Here is a 13,788-nt window from a genome sequence, read left to right on the forward strand (position 1 = left end):
CAGCGCTACCCCCGGAACACGGCAGTGCCTGTTAACAGCACATACAGCTCCTCCAGGAGACAGCTCCCTGCGCTGCCACGGCCCCTGCACAGCCCCTGGGACAGCACTGGGAACCTCCTGTGTGCACAGGTTGAACGTCAGGTATCAGAAACGCTGCTAGGATAATCTCCAACGCAGCACCGCGCGTTCAGCAGCCATCTCCCAGCAGGACAGTTAAACAGCCATCCCCTTCTCAGGGCTCCCATGCCATTGCTCTGAGTCTCTCAAGTGTAATTACAAGTATAATCCTTCATCTCTGCTGCAAAACAGTCCCTTCCACTGCTTCCCAAAGCAGTGTGCACTAAACTATTTTTCAGGTTAACCTTTTGGGTAGGGGAAGGTGTTTGTTTGTTAGGGGGAAAAAAATGTTTCTCAAGGCTGTCTATCTGCTCTTCCTTTCAACAACTGAGCTAAGCACCCAAACTGGATAATGCCATGATTCTGTAGCAAACAAACAAAAGAGTACAGATCCATGAGCTCAGCCCCTCACCCTGCAGACCTGCAGTCCCCAGTGCAGCGTGGCTCCTAGTTAACTGATATGCAAAATATTCCTGTTACAGCTGCTCTGACAACACTCGTCAAATTCATTAATCTTCTTCCAAGTCCTTGGGACAGAATACTTAGGAATGTGTCTCTGATCTTCAGCAACACTTCTTAGACTTTTGGGGAAGAACTTTCCAAGGTGGGATGCTGTTTGCAAATGTCATGTTGGTATCGAGAAGAGGAAGACCTGTAACCACATGGGACCTGGAGAAGCCCTTTAAGTGTTTTGATGCATTAAGTACTCAGATCATCTAGTGAAAGATGTGACATAATAGTCAAGATCTAATTTTAGGGAGAGCTCTGCAATCTTTGATGAGTCACATGATGTCGCTTTTACTTGACCTTAATGAACAATCAAATAATTTGCTCCTCCTTAAATGAGAAGCAGAAAAGACATTTCCTCAATAACATTCTATTAATTTCTCGGCAGATCACATAAACCTCAATCAACAATAGCCAAGATATTTCTTTTTCACTCTTGGATTCCCGTTCCCTGGCTCTCATGCTAGTTGCAGAGCAATGGAGAGAAAGAGCAGGTCAGGAGTCAATAGCAGCTATGCCAGTCAGGGTTGCTCCAGAGACTAAATTCTTTCATCTGAATCTCCCTCACCTCCCCCGCCAAGTCCAGGAAGCTTGCAGAAAAAAAACTCATACCAGCTGTACACGCACACAAAAAATATTTCCAGGGGTGGGAGGGGGGGACGGGACATGACACAGGGACACAGACACACTCTGCCACTTCAGCTAGTTTACGGTGAACGCCATTCGGCTAGTGTAGCATGTTCGTTTCACCACATGGCGCGAGGTACTTCACACAGTAACGGTGAGGCCGTAGGATATTTCCTGTGATTCAGCAGCGTATTTCTGTTTAGAGTAATTTGGAAAAGCTACATGTATTTGTTGTTTGCAAGTACTTGTTTAACACTTTGCACAGATATTCAAGACCGGTTCACAAACTTCACACTTGCCTTTTTGTTTCTTCCTTTCCTGAACTGTCTTAATGCCAGTGACAGAAGATGGAAGCTGAATGGCTAGAAAAAGCTCCGAGAGACTTGGTGTGTTTGGTCAGCATCCTGAAGGTAGCATTCATCAAGAGCAGAGCTAACAATTCAGCCATCCTGCGGGCAGAGCACCGCGGTACCCTGCCTGCTCTGCACGGACCCAGGCGCCGCACTTGGGCACAAGAACCTGTTCCTGGAAGCCCCTCTGGTGGCACAGCGGGTGGTTGGCAGGCGGCTGATTTTCAGTGAGCTCTGCCAGTTCAGTCAGATTCTTTTGCAGACCTGGTCACAGTGAATTCCAGCTGGTTTCATTTTCCTGTGTTCTTTGGACAGAACGACCAACAGCTAATAGCCCCTGAGCTGGTCAAGGAGTTGACTATTTCTTCATGTTGTAACGTTGGCTGGAAACACGCGTGTTGTATTTCAGGTCCTCAGCAGCATCCACACCAGTGGCATTTCCAAGGTACCTCTGGTCTTCTGAAACAACCACGCTGCGGTAATGGGAGGCGTTCTGCCCTGTAGTCTTGTTAATGATCAAAAAATCACTAACAAAACTACATCCAAATCTTTTTACACAGAGCTCTGTGAGAACCGGATGGGTAATTTCCATCTATACAATTGCCCAAAGAGTTTCTGGAGTCTCCTTCTCTGGAGATAGTCAAAACCTGCCTGGATGCCATCCTGTGCCACGTTTGGACCAGATCATTTCCAGGGGTCCCTTCCTACCTCAACCATTCTGTGATTCTTTCATTTTGTGATTTCCTTGCTTTTGGGATACGTATTTTGAAAAGCATTCAAGAACTTCAACCCAGTTGCCAAATGACTTCACGTCACACATTGTCTCTGAATGGTCACCTGAGGACTGTCACAACACCACCCCTGGTAACAAAAACTTTGTTTCTGCTTTCTAAATAGACGATACGTATTTTGGAAAAGTTGGGGTATTTGGAACAACTTGGAAGAAAAACAACAAACAGAAAACAAACAAACAAACTTAGCTGCTCTGTATTTCCAGAGTTGTATTTTGTGTCTCGATTCACAACTGCTTTGGAATTTTGAAACAATTTTACAGTGGCCAAAAAACAGTAGAAACTGCCAGGTGGTGAATAAAGCATTCCCGGAGGTAACATTAGTTATCAAATTTTAATTGAAAATCTTTTAGGTTAAAAAAAAAAAAGAAAAAAAAGATTAGAAACAGCCTACTGAAGCCTACTGACCTAATATTCTCAGGTACTGTCCTAATATTCTCTGATATTTCTGTTTTTTTGCCCCTCTCTGCTAGTATAAAAACATCACATAAGTAAGGACAACACTGCATTGCTCTGCAAAATCTTCAGGTAAGTATACAGCTACAACTCAACCTGTTATGGCGTTCCAAGTTGCCTAAAATTTCAGAAAACAACCTATAGCACCCAAGTAATTTTTGAATTTTAGAATTCAATTTGTGATGGTTCTGCAGAATTGCTATGTAAAAGAACTCGGCTGGATGGGTTCGAGTGGATCATCAGTTACAATGCAAAAATACTCCACAAAATGCATTCTCTGAAAATTCCAGTTGAAAGGGGAGGTTACAGAGAAAGTTAAGAATGGGATAAACCTCAGAAAACGCAGCCACACAACTTTCATATTTTGAAATAAAAAAGTTTGTATAGCTCTTCTCAACTATCTACTTTTTAAAAAATATTGTTTATAAAAATGTAAATAGTGATTTTGTCAAGTATTGAAATTAACAGAAATTTCCTTTTAAATTAGCATCTCTTCCACAGATAACCTCAGAAATCATGTACTAAAGTGGGTGGTATTTGCTAGCACAATTGAAAGCAAATGCTGAAATTTCCATAAAATGCATTTTCCATTTTCTGCATAATCCAGAACGTGACTATGTACAGAAGTGCTCAGTAAAATATTCTCCAAAATTATTTCCTGTACTTAAAAAATGGCAAGAATCCTGGTGTGCTATCATATACGCTAGCACCTACTAGCTGTAAAAAGTCGTTCTTTTAGCACCAGAACAAATGGGCTCTAATATCCTGAGATTTGAGTCATCTTATCTGAGTATTTAACTTGATAGAACACGGCTGCAGCACAAGCTCAGCCCATATTCAACATCAAAAAAATGCATATAATAACGAATTCTCAAAGGAGGAATGAATCTATGGGTGCCTATTTATAAAACACAAGCTCTAATTATACCTTTTTCAGGCACAAGGCGTTCGTAATGTCACTTCTCCGGATTCTCTCATGTCTGAGACTTGACTTGTGCCGCGTCATCCCCATCCCGTCGCAGTGGAAAGATGTGCTACACGCACAGTGATACACACTGAAAGCCATGAGGCATAAGTCATTTCCATCTTACGTCCATCATTATTCAAACAGGGAAACTCAACAGTGCAGAAAAGAGTGGAAGGATTTCTTCTTTAGCGTTTACAGAGGCAGCAGGAAGAGCAGTACTGACCCAGGGCCTTGTAAATCAGCTTTCTTAGCATGAGAGAAGCATGGAAATTCTACTCGCGTTCAAGATCCTCGTTCTGACATCTAGGCTCTCCTGCCTGACAGAAGCACACGTGCCCCTTTAGGTTCTTGGTTGGCTTAACCAATCCTCTGTGGGATAAGACTGCACGCAGTACAAGGCTATCAGTAAAAGCGTAGTCATATGTGGGTGAATGAAAACATTTTCTTCACCATATGGTATACTATGGAAATAATTGCCAAATGACAGCAGCTCGCTAATATTGATGCCAAATACATAGATAATACTGTCAACTTATGAACAGCCTACATCTTCCTATTTTAAGGCATACAAGTGAGTGCAGTTTGAAAACATCCTCAAGAAGCTTCATCCTGAAGAACTCTGCAAAGAAAGAGATTCCAAATATGCACGGACGTTTTGTTGGCTTTTGTTTGTTCTTAGCTGTTTGGAGCTCTCTGAATCACAAAGGTAGGGAACAGAGCTGGTTATGCAGGAAGGTAACTTGAAATAACTTTAAGATGAGACAAGCCTTGCATGAGGTATATCTTGTGGCTACTGTTCTGCAGGGAGTAAATACCCTCGCTGTTTGGTCTGGAAGTGGAGCACAGAAAGGAAATCTGGAGTTCGTGTTGCAGGCGTTTACAACTCTCCCTGCCTGAGACCAGTCAAGACACTTTGTCGAACAGCATGACGTAGTGCTTGCAAACAGCGGTTTTAGTGTTAGGGGAGTGCACAAGAGGCTGTGGGGTTTTTGTTTGTTGTTTTGTGTGCGTGTTCTTGCTGCTGCCAGAAGGTCATTTTAAGAAACTAATAATTTTTATATGCAATATATTCTGAACTTATAAACAGGCCATAGTTGCTCCTTTGATATTTTTCAGACTGGAGATGTGCAGAACAGTCAGTATTGAAACGAGCAGGTTCGAGTCCTATTTCCTAACCCAGACACCCATATTTTACAACAGCTCATATTGGGATCCCTTGCTATTGCAGCCGGAGCTGATAACTTGAACCAGACAGGACGTGCTGTGTGTCAAAACTTAACAAGTGTAGACAATCTGCGAATGTGTGCTCGACAGCCCAGATCATACTTCCATGTTAGGATTTCATTTGCTCATCAGGGAGCATTTTGTCTCAATAACCTCTGATACTGCTCACAAATGTCTCAGCCCTGGGAGAAAAGCTCCTAAAGCTCACACACCTCGCAGGATGGAAGGGCAGAGACTGCGTATGCAGGGCGGGAGGCATCAGAAAAGTTAGGATGCTTTGGCCTGATGATAAAAATCCTTGTTGTGGGTCTGATGGAAGTGCAAAAAGCATCCCCCGTATTATAATAATCTACCCTATCCTTATTATTGCAACAAGGGACTCTACCCCCTATTTTCTGAATGAGAAAAATAGAAGAAATTAAAAAAAAAAAAGATTTTTCCAGGAGTATCAATTACACTCCTTTGGGAGGAGATCATCTACACTATAATATTACGGGATTTTTTTAATTATCTGCTTCTTCTTTTTAAAACACAATAAGGAGTACACACTCATTGGGAATAGGAGACCTTGCCATGTTCAAATTGCTCATCAAAAACATTATTCTTTAATTCTTTAGGCTAACCAAACTATATTCACCCGATCTACACTCATACCCCACCCATCTTTCTTGTTGGTGTCTTCTGGAGCCCCTCTCACTGTTTTACAGTGCCGTTGTCCCTGCTGCTTTCGTGCCACTTGGGCAGACCTTACTATGCCGTGAAGCCACTTCAGGCCCTGCTCCTGTGCAACCTGATCAGCCCCTGCTCTGTGCTGCTTGGAGCAGCCGCTGTCCAGGCCTCCTCTGAGCCATCCTCATTCTGTTTCTCAAGCACGGGCTTGCCCCCAGCCCACAGCAGGCCGCCCCCGAGGCACACCGTGCCATTTTAGCCGAGGCTGTCGGTGCCTGCCCCGCATAGGATGCTCTGAACCATCACACATCCATTTCACAGCAACTTTTCACCCTAGCTCTTCTGATGGCTTTCTTAAAAAAGATGTTCTGCAGGAAAACATCAAGCATCCTAGGATCAAGTAGATTGCCATGCCATTCTTTGCTTATTCACTAGGCCTGTCATCCTGTAGTAAAAGCAGAAGTGGGAGGAAACAATTTTTTCCAAGGGATGGGAGGAGGGCACGCAGCACGTTAGAACAAGAATATAAAGACCACTGATCACAGCATATCAAATAAACCAACTTGATAAATTGATTAATGTGCTGACTTCGTATTAGCCTGCTCTGTTCTCTATTTGATTTACATGTATAATTTAGCTTACTCGTTTAATCTCGTTAATAAAATATTAGATGGGAAGTCTGTGTGGATTGCATGTTTTCTCCCCAGGTATTAGGATTAAAAACCTAAGGAATCTCCAGGTAGTAACTTTGTAAATCTCTGGGCGAGGGTACAAAGAAATGCCTTATAGCACTGCTATAATTGATGCTTGAATCGCAGCACTGCTGCAATCTGTAGGAAACAATATTTGCATATCAGTCATTTTTTTCGACTAACAACAGGGCTTTCGGAACCTTTGAGGAGCAGCTGTGGTGGATATAAACCAACCCTCAGAAAGGTTGATCACCTTCCTGAGAAATTGATCTCCGCTTCTCACAGTGTTTTTAAGTGAAAATGCACCTGCTCCATTTGGATTCCGTAATAAGAACAGAGTTATGACAGTACTAGGAAAAACACATGAATAAAACAATGAAAATGAACTCAACTTTGGCCACACTTATGACCAAGAAAGGAAATGGAATTTCATGGTCACATTAGCAGAGACCAATTATCCTTCTGAACGATAAAGAAAGAATTTGTACGAGAAGAGATTTAACAGTAGAACGAACAAAGCCACGAAATAACCACTCCAAAGCATGATTTATCTAACCAATCTCAGGCAAGTCGTCTGGCTCATATTTTGAATGCTCACAGTCCATCCTCAAGTGCAGCATTTTAAGAAGATACTGTATCTGTCAAATACGTTGAAATAACCACGAGAAATGAACCACAAACTGCTGGTGTATGGTAGGCTTACAAAACAAGCAGCATGCATCCAAAAAGTGCATCTTGCCAACACACGCTTTTATTTCTGGTACATAACTTACCTGGCTATGCGTGCTTACGCACACAAACATACATTTCATGCAGAGCAAATCAGAGATACTCTTAACAAATCTTGGTCCAATGTAACATGGAGACGGACCACTGCTGAGCCTGATCTGGATAAATCGATCGATCTGTTTGAAAGGCTAAATTTTGAGGAGAAGCATTTCAACATCATTTAAAGACAACCATTTTTAGTTATTCCAAAAAATTAAAACAAAACACAGCACCTGAACGATCACCACCATTACACCTGCCAATGAAGCATTTGTTCGCAGATTTTTAAATAATAAATCTATTTTCTCAATCAGAGGAACTTTAAAAGATTGAGTCAGATATTATTATCCTAAAAGTGAACATCTTGGTTAACTATTAGAAGTTTTAAATTACTATGTTTTCAAACTCAAGTATCAGTAAAATAATTTTGCGTGCCATACCACCACAAACCATCTTGCATCAAACATAAACGCCTTGAAGCCTTAGCATATCTTTTTTTTTTTCTTTTAGGAAATAATGCTAATGTCACCAGATATGCTTGTATTTGCAAGCCTATCTACCATGAACAGCTTTGCAAATGGTTGATTGATTTCAATCAAATGTGACATGAAGACAAAGGTCTAAATGCTAATATGTACCCACCAACATCAAGAAATTAAGTAACCAGACACACTCCTATTAGTGCTCCAGTTGAGAGAAAAACTGCTGTATGAGCTTGTGCTTTATTAGACACCAAGAACTCAATTCTGAAATGCAAAATAATGGGAAACTAGGTTTGCTTTAAAAGCGATTAAATATTGATTAAAAATAAACAGACAAAATGCATATGCCTGAGAATGTGAGTTGCTTCTAGGTAGGTCACTCTTACCAGAAATGACAAACATTCTCAGTGTCTTTCTGGGGCAGCTTTGCTTTTGCCATCAGCTCATGGTGTGCCTTTGATTAAAGGATCATGATGCCATCAGAAGGCATCCTCATGCAGGTGCTCATAGGCAATAGTCAACTCTTCAAATTTACTTTCAGCTTGTAATTGTAAAGGCGTGTTTTTCAGACCTTGATTCATTATTTGTCACAATTTTCCTGAAATCTCTCTAATTTTTCAGTATCTGTTTTAAAGCATGGAACCCCACAGCACGGCACAGCGATGTGTATTATAGCAGCAGCCTCAGTACTGCTGCATGCCTTCTCTGTACTTTGTATCTCCCGCCATACTTTCAGAGAATGGATGTCTTCAGGTACAAAACCAGCAGCAACTTCCTTTTTTCAGAGATTTATGAACTCAGTTTGGAAGGCCTATTCAAATTCAGCATTCACTTAACCTGTTTGGCTCTAAGAAAGAATTACTGGCTTTCGTGAGTAGTGCTTTTGGAAAGCATCACAATAAGAGGATGAACTTACAGCACAAATAGTAATCTCCGATACATAGGTGAGCTAAATCTAGCCAAGAATAAATCACAGACAATGCCAAACTGGAAGCAGTCATACAATTATTTGGCATGCAGGCAGAGATATTCTACCTACTGCAGGTGCGCAAGGTTCAAATGTTTGAGACTGACAGATCAACAAGAAAAGACCCAGCCTAAACAATGTAGCAATTACAATTTTAAATAAGCCTTGAAATTAAATCCTGGGTTAACTGAAATCCTAGAAATCCTGATTGTGGCTTTTCCAAGTATGTGTAAAGGCAGAAGAATAAGCAGCTAGAATGAATGCCAGCAGCATTTGACCCCCTCCAGGAAATAAAACACAGAAGGCTTAAGAAAAGTGTGTCTGCCCAGGGCAAAATCTGGAAAATGATATTCAAATTCTAATCATTTGTCACTAATTAGTCAAGCGGTTTGAAATAACACCTCCACTACAAAAGTAATAGCGTATCATTCACAAATTCCCAGAAGTTACGACATACCTGAGGTACAAGAATCAGCATATGGTTCCTAATACATTACTACTGAAGTCCAGACATGTATTAGTGAAATTTACACCAAAGGTAACACAGCACTTGGAAACCCACAAGCTGTGGAGAAATTAATGCACATGCAAGGAAGAACACAGAAGCCGCAGGAAATGATGGGCCCAAACCTGGCTTCTCCCAGTTCAGGAGGCTTACTGGTAGCTCTCTGCAGCTCACATCACACGCAGACAGACAAACAGTGAGGAACAGCATTTCTCTGCGCTGGTAGCAGAGTATGCATTTCTGCTTAAAAGGATGGATCAAAAGTCGACAACAAAATCAAAACCAGGACTGTGGTGAATTTGCAGGCTATATGAGGGTGACCATATTAATGAAATACCTGACTCAGCTGGTAAGACAGAATTACTACTCTTATTTAGATGAACCATTCTGTATTAATGCATAAAACACCTGGAGCTAAAGCGCTCAGATGCACTCGCTGGTGGACAAATAGTAACCAAGTGGGATACAGAACGGTGAGGGGCTGTGAAAAGTATCTAAATATGAATGTTATAAATCAGAATAAATGTATCGTGCCACTAAATAATGCTAACAAAATGATCTAACTCAAAAAAAAAAAAAACACACTGAAGAATAACAAGTTTCACCAACAGCAACACTCTATACAAAAAGAAGTCAACTGTACATACTGATAAAACAGATTGCAGAATGCCTGCCCCAACACACAGAAGTGTAAAATAGGTGAAATGAAAGGCCACAGAAGGTTTCCCTTGCTCAGAGAAATACAATAATGCACAAATTCTCATTTGTTATTCGGTCTTGTAATTGTGCTAGGCTTGGATATGAATATAGCCAGAGAGCCTACGATGGTGACATCCTGCCACCACCCCCATTTTAATTAAAACATGGGCTCCCCTTTTGCAATTCCAAATAATCTGTAACAAACTCAATCATTCACTCTACAAAACTATACCAGCATACTGGTATATCTGTTACTTTTTTGCAGTATTGTTACAGGACAAATTGTTTCCTCTTCATTTCCTTAAAAGAAAAAAAAAAAAAAAAAAAGAGGATTGTCTTGGAGGAGAGATGCCATTTTTTCTACAGGAAAGCCTACCATATAACTGCATCACCCCATTTCTACTCATGCAAAGGGACTGTTTGTGTTGAGAGACACAGCATTCAGTAATTCCATTGTCTGGCTACCAAGGAGCAGCACAAAACCTTCTCTCAGAGGGCGTTTCCAGTAAAGCAGCGAACAGAAGAGCGACTCCCCAACAAGAACACAAGGCACCACACAGCTGGCAGTGCTGTGCACAGGGGAGCACTAGAGTAGGGCAGGAGTCACCACGAAACCACAGCACCAAAGCCAGCACTGGGCTTGCAGAGAGCTGCCGGCTGCAGCAGAAGGCAGCGAGGGTCAGCAAAGTAACCTCGCAGTGCCTGCCTCGCAGCCCTGAGGGTTCTCCTGTGTTCTTAAGGGTACCAGCAGTGCTCCTTTCCTGCTTTGGAATGATTACACGTTACTGAAACACATCATTTATAAGAAAAAAAGTCAGGCTCCTTACCTCAGCACCAATCCTAGTGACGGCTCTCTTCTCTCGGAGGGCGCCAGGAGCAAAGCAGCGGGCAGCAGCACCTCTGGAGCTAGAACTGATCCTTCCCCCTCTGCCCTTAGGGCTGGGCATTTTCGTCACTACATTTCCCACTTAGTAGCCTTCCCAGAGCAGTCCTCTGCCAGCAGGTTTGGTGTTCTGGTGTAGTCTGCCCTCTCCTTCTCCTCTCCGTGACCTGTTCCAGGACATCCATGGATGGGCCTGTGCTCAGGGCTTGCTGCTGGAGCCAGACGATGGAGCTGCCCGGCTGGGGACCCACTTCTTGCAGCCCTGCCACAGGCTGCCGCCAGGTTTTGCAGGTGGTTAAGCCAGGAAAGGAATATGGAAGCAATTCCCAATGTAAAATATGCTGGGAAACTTGCTCAGACACCTAGGAAATTAAATTAAAACCACATTATGTATTATGCAAGTGTTCCTGTACTGACTGTATACAAAGTCTCCATTGTTTATTGAAATAAAAAGGTTAAAAAAACAAACAAAAGCTCTGCTCTTCCCTGGCATCCCTTTACATCCACGTATGTTTTCACACATACTCAAAGAATTCTTAAATTGCTACTTAAATTTCTACTGTGTTAGCCCTATAAGTAATGCTTAGTAGGGAATATTTTTTTTAAGTTTATTTCCAGCGTGTGCTGAAATCAAAAAGTGCAGGAGTAAGTTATTATCCAGCCCTCTCTAAGAAGCCTATGGTACTACATCTGCATTTACAGAGGCAGGTGTCACGAGAAGAGTACTGACTCTAAAACAAGCAGGAATCCAAAATACGCACTTCCACTAATTTACTTCTAAGTTGCTTCAAGAAAACTATGTTTTCACCCCCCCCAAATTCAGTTTCATTTACACCTACAACTTCTAATTAAATATGTTTTGGAAAAAACAAATAATAAAATCAGAGAGATATTTGCAGCTGTACAGCCATTCTATTTTCTCATGTTGAATGGATGAAACTTTACCCACAGCCTCTGATTTAAGCCTCCTAACAGTTAACACGTGGAAAGGGGAGTTCATCTTCAGAGATTTTAGGCACCATATGTAAAAACAGCTCTGGCTTTGACACACAGCCGAAACGGAGGTCAGCAAGGAAAGGAATTGCCTTTAATGTTATAGCATCCTCTGAATAGTCAGCTTCTAACCACTCATGTGATGAACGAAAATTGATCAAACAAATTTCTGTTCCCTTAAGCCTAGAACAAATTAACCTTTGCTGTATTATAATAAAAGGGAGTCCAACTTCCACTTCCTAAGAGACAGAAAATGTCAGAGGAAAAGCTCCTCCCTGCCTGGCTGAAGTCCCGCTGGCAGTGAGAAGGGATGGCAGCCGCACCGTGTAAGGAAGATGGAAGAATTATCAGCTTTTTATCAGGTTTTCATCAGATAGGTCAATGTTCCCCTCCAAATGAGGCTTGAATAAAGCACTCTAAAGAACCCAAGAACTGTAACTCCAGAATTACCACTCCTTCCTGCACCTGGCTCTCGAGGCCTGGAAGACAGCTCGCTGTTACCGATTCCAGTCAAAACAGGCTGAAGCAGAACTGTCTCAACTTCACGCAGGCAGTGATTTATTTACAGCAGGTGAGTGGCAGTGATGGCATTTATGAAAAGAAAATGCTCTAGCGAAAAGAAATCCAAGACAACATTTGACAACTGAGCATTTTTGGTCAAAGAATTGTTTTTCTTAACAAGCGCTTGAATAGTTTTTGTTTAAAGAACAATACTGTTCAAAAAACTACTGCAGAAACTGTTTCAGGGGAAATTTTAAAGCAGACTTAAGCTATGTCAACTCCAGCGACATTCTATTTAGCACAGCCTTTTTCTGAAAATGCAAAATTTGTACGGTCTCGGAAGTTGTGTAACCCCTGCACTACAGCAGCTCTGCACACTGATGTACAGCTTTCGTGAGAAACATAATAATTCTGCCCTGAATTACCACGGAAGTCAGATGTTTCACTCCTCGGTTTGTGACAGCTAGAAGAAAGGTCAGATGGGGTACCAAAACACATTCTAGGCCTTTTGCAAGGCTCTGGAAGCGTGGAAGTCTTGACAATTTAGAGGCAGTTACTTCATTTTTTTTTTTATGGACTGCTTCATTGTCAGAAGGAATGATGCGGAACGCCTCTGTGCTGCTGCGCTCCTAGCAGACACAGCCCATGTCACAAGCATTACCCCGCGTGTGACACGGGAAGGATGAGGAGTGACGTGCCCTCAGAGCAGCCTGAGCGTTCAAATCAACCTTAAACTAAACTTCATCCCTGTAACTGCCACGGCAGCTGAGCAGCAGCACACGCATTTCATCCGCTGATTTAAGGTAGGCACAGGTGAAGTTTAAGCAAGGCGCTGTTAAGAAGCACTAAACATTTAAAGCAGTAGTGCTGGGGAAAGCTCTGTGTGTACTGCAATTGGAAGCTACAGCACGTCCCTGAGGAGGCCCTTCTCCAGCAGAAGTACTGCTGTTGCTGCTGACCGACATCGCAGACACCTGAGAACTACCCTCACAGGAGGCGCTGCTGCTGGCAGGCAGAACTGCCCGGAGGACTGATGCTCACGTCCTTCCTTCTGCTCCAGCTGGCATCTGCTGTAAGCAGCACCGACCTGTGCCTCCTCACCTCTGTGTTCCCATCTCCACACCCATTTCTTTGAGGACGATTTACTTTCATTCCTAAGCCTAATGCTCCGAGCAACCCAGGCTGAGAGGGACTCTGCTGGGTGCCACTTCGCCAGTGACATTTTTAACTTTGCTGCAGGAAAACTCCGCCTCACGTGACTTTTACTGCAGGAGCCTGCCAGGTACTCTGAGGCTGGAGCATGTTCCTCTCCTGCCTCTACTTGCAAACTGCAAACACAGAACAGAACAGCATTGCAGCTTACATTCTGGTGACAACTCGCTCAAAATAAACATATCAATCACAGAATTAATTCGTCAATCATCAAATTAGGGTGCAGCACTACAGATATATATATATATCTATATATAAATACCAAAGCAAAGTGACAGGAAAAAAGAAGAGCTCTAACTACGATTTCTATGGCCACAGAAAACGTAGGCCTCTTACTTTTCATTATTCTAGTTAAAAACTTAAATTTAGTTGTTTAGC

The sequence above is a fragment of the Oxyura jamaicensis genome, chromosome 8, assembly GCF_011077185.1.
Source record: "Oxyura jamaicensis isolate SHBP4307 breed ruddy duck chromosome 8, BPBGC_Ojam_1.0, whole genome shotgun sequence".
Lineage (NCBI taxonomy): Eukaryota > Metazoa > Chordata > Aves > Anseriformes > Anatidae > Oxyura > Oxyura jamaicensis.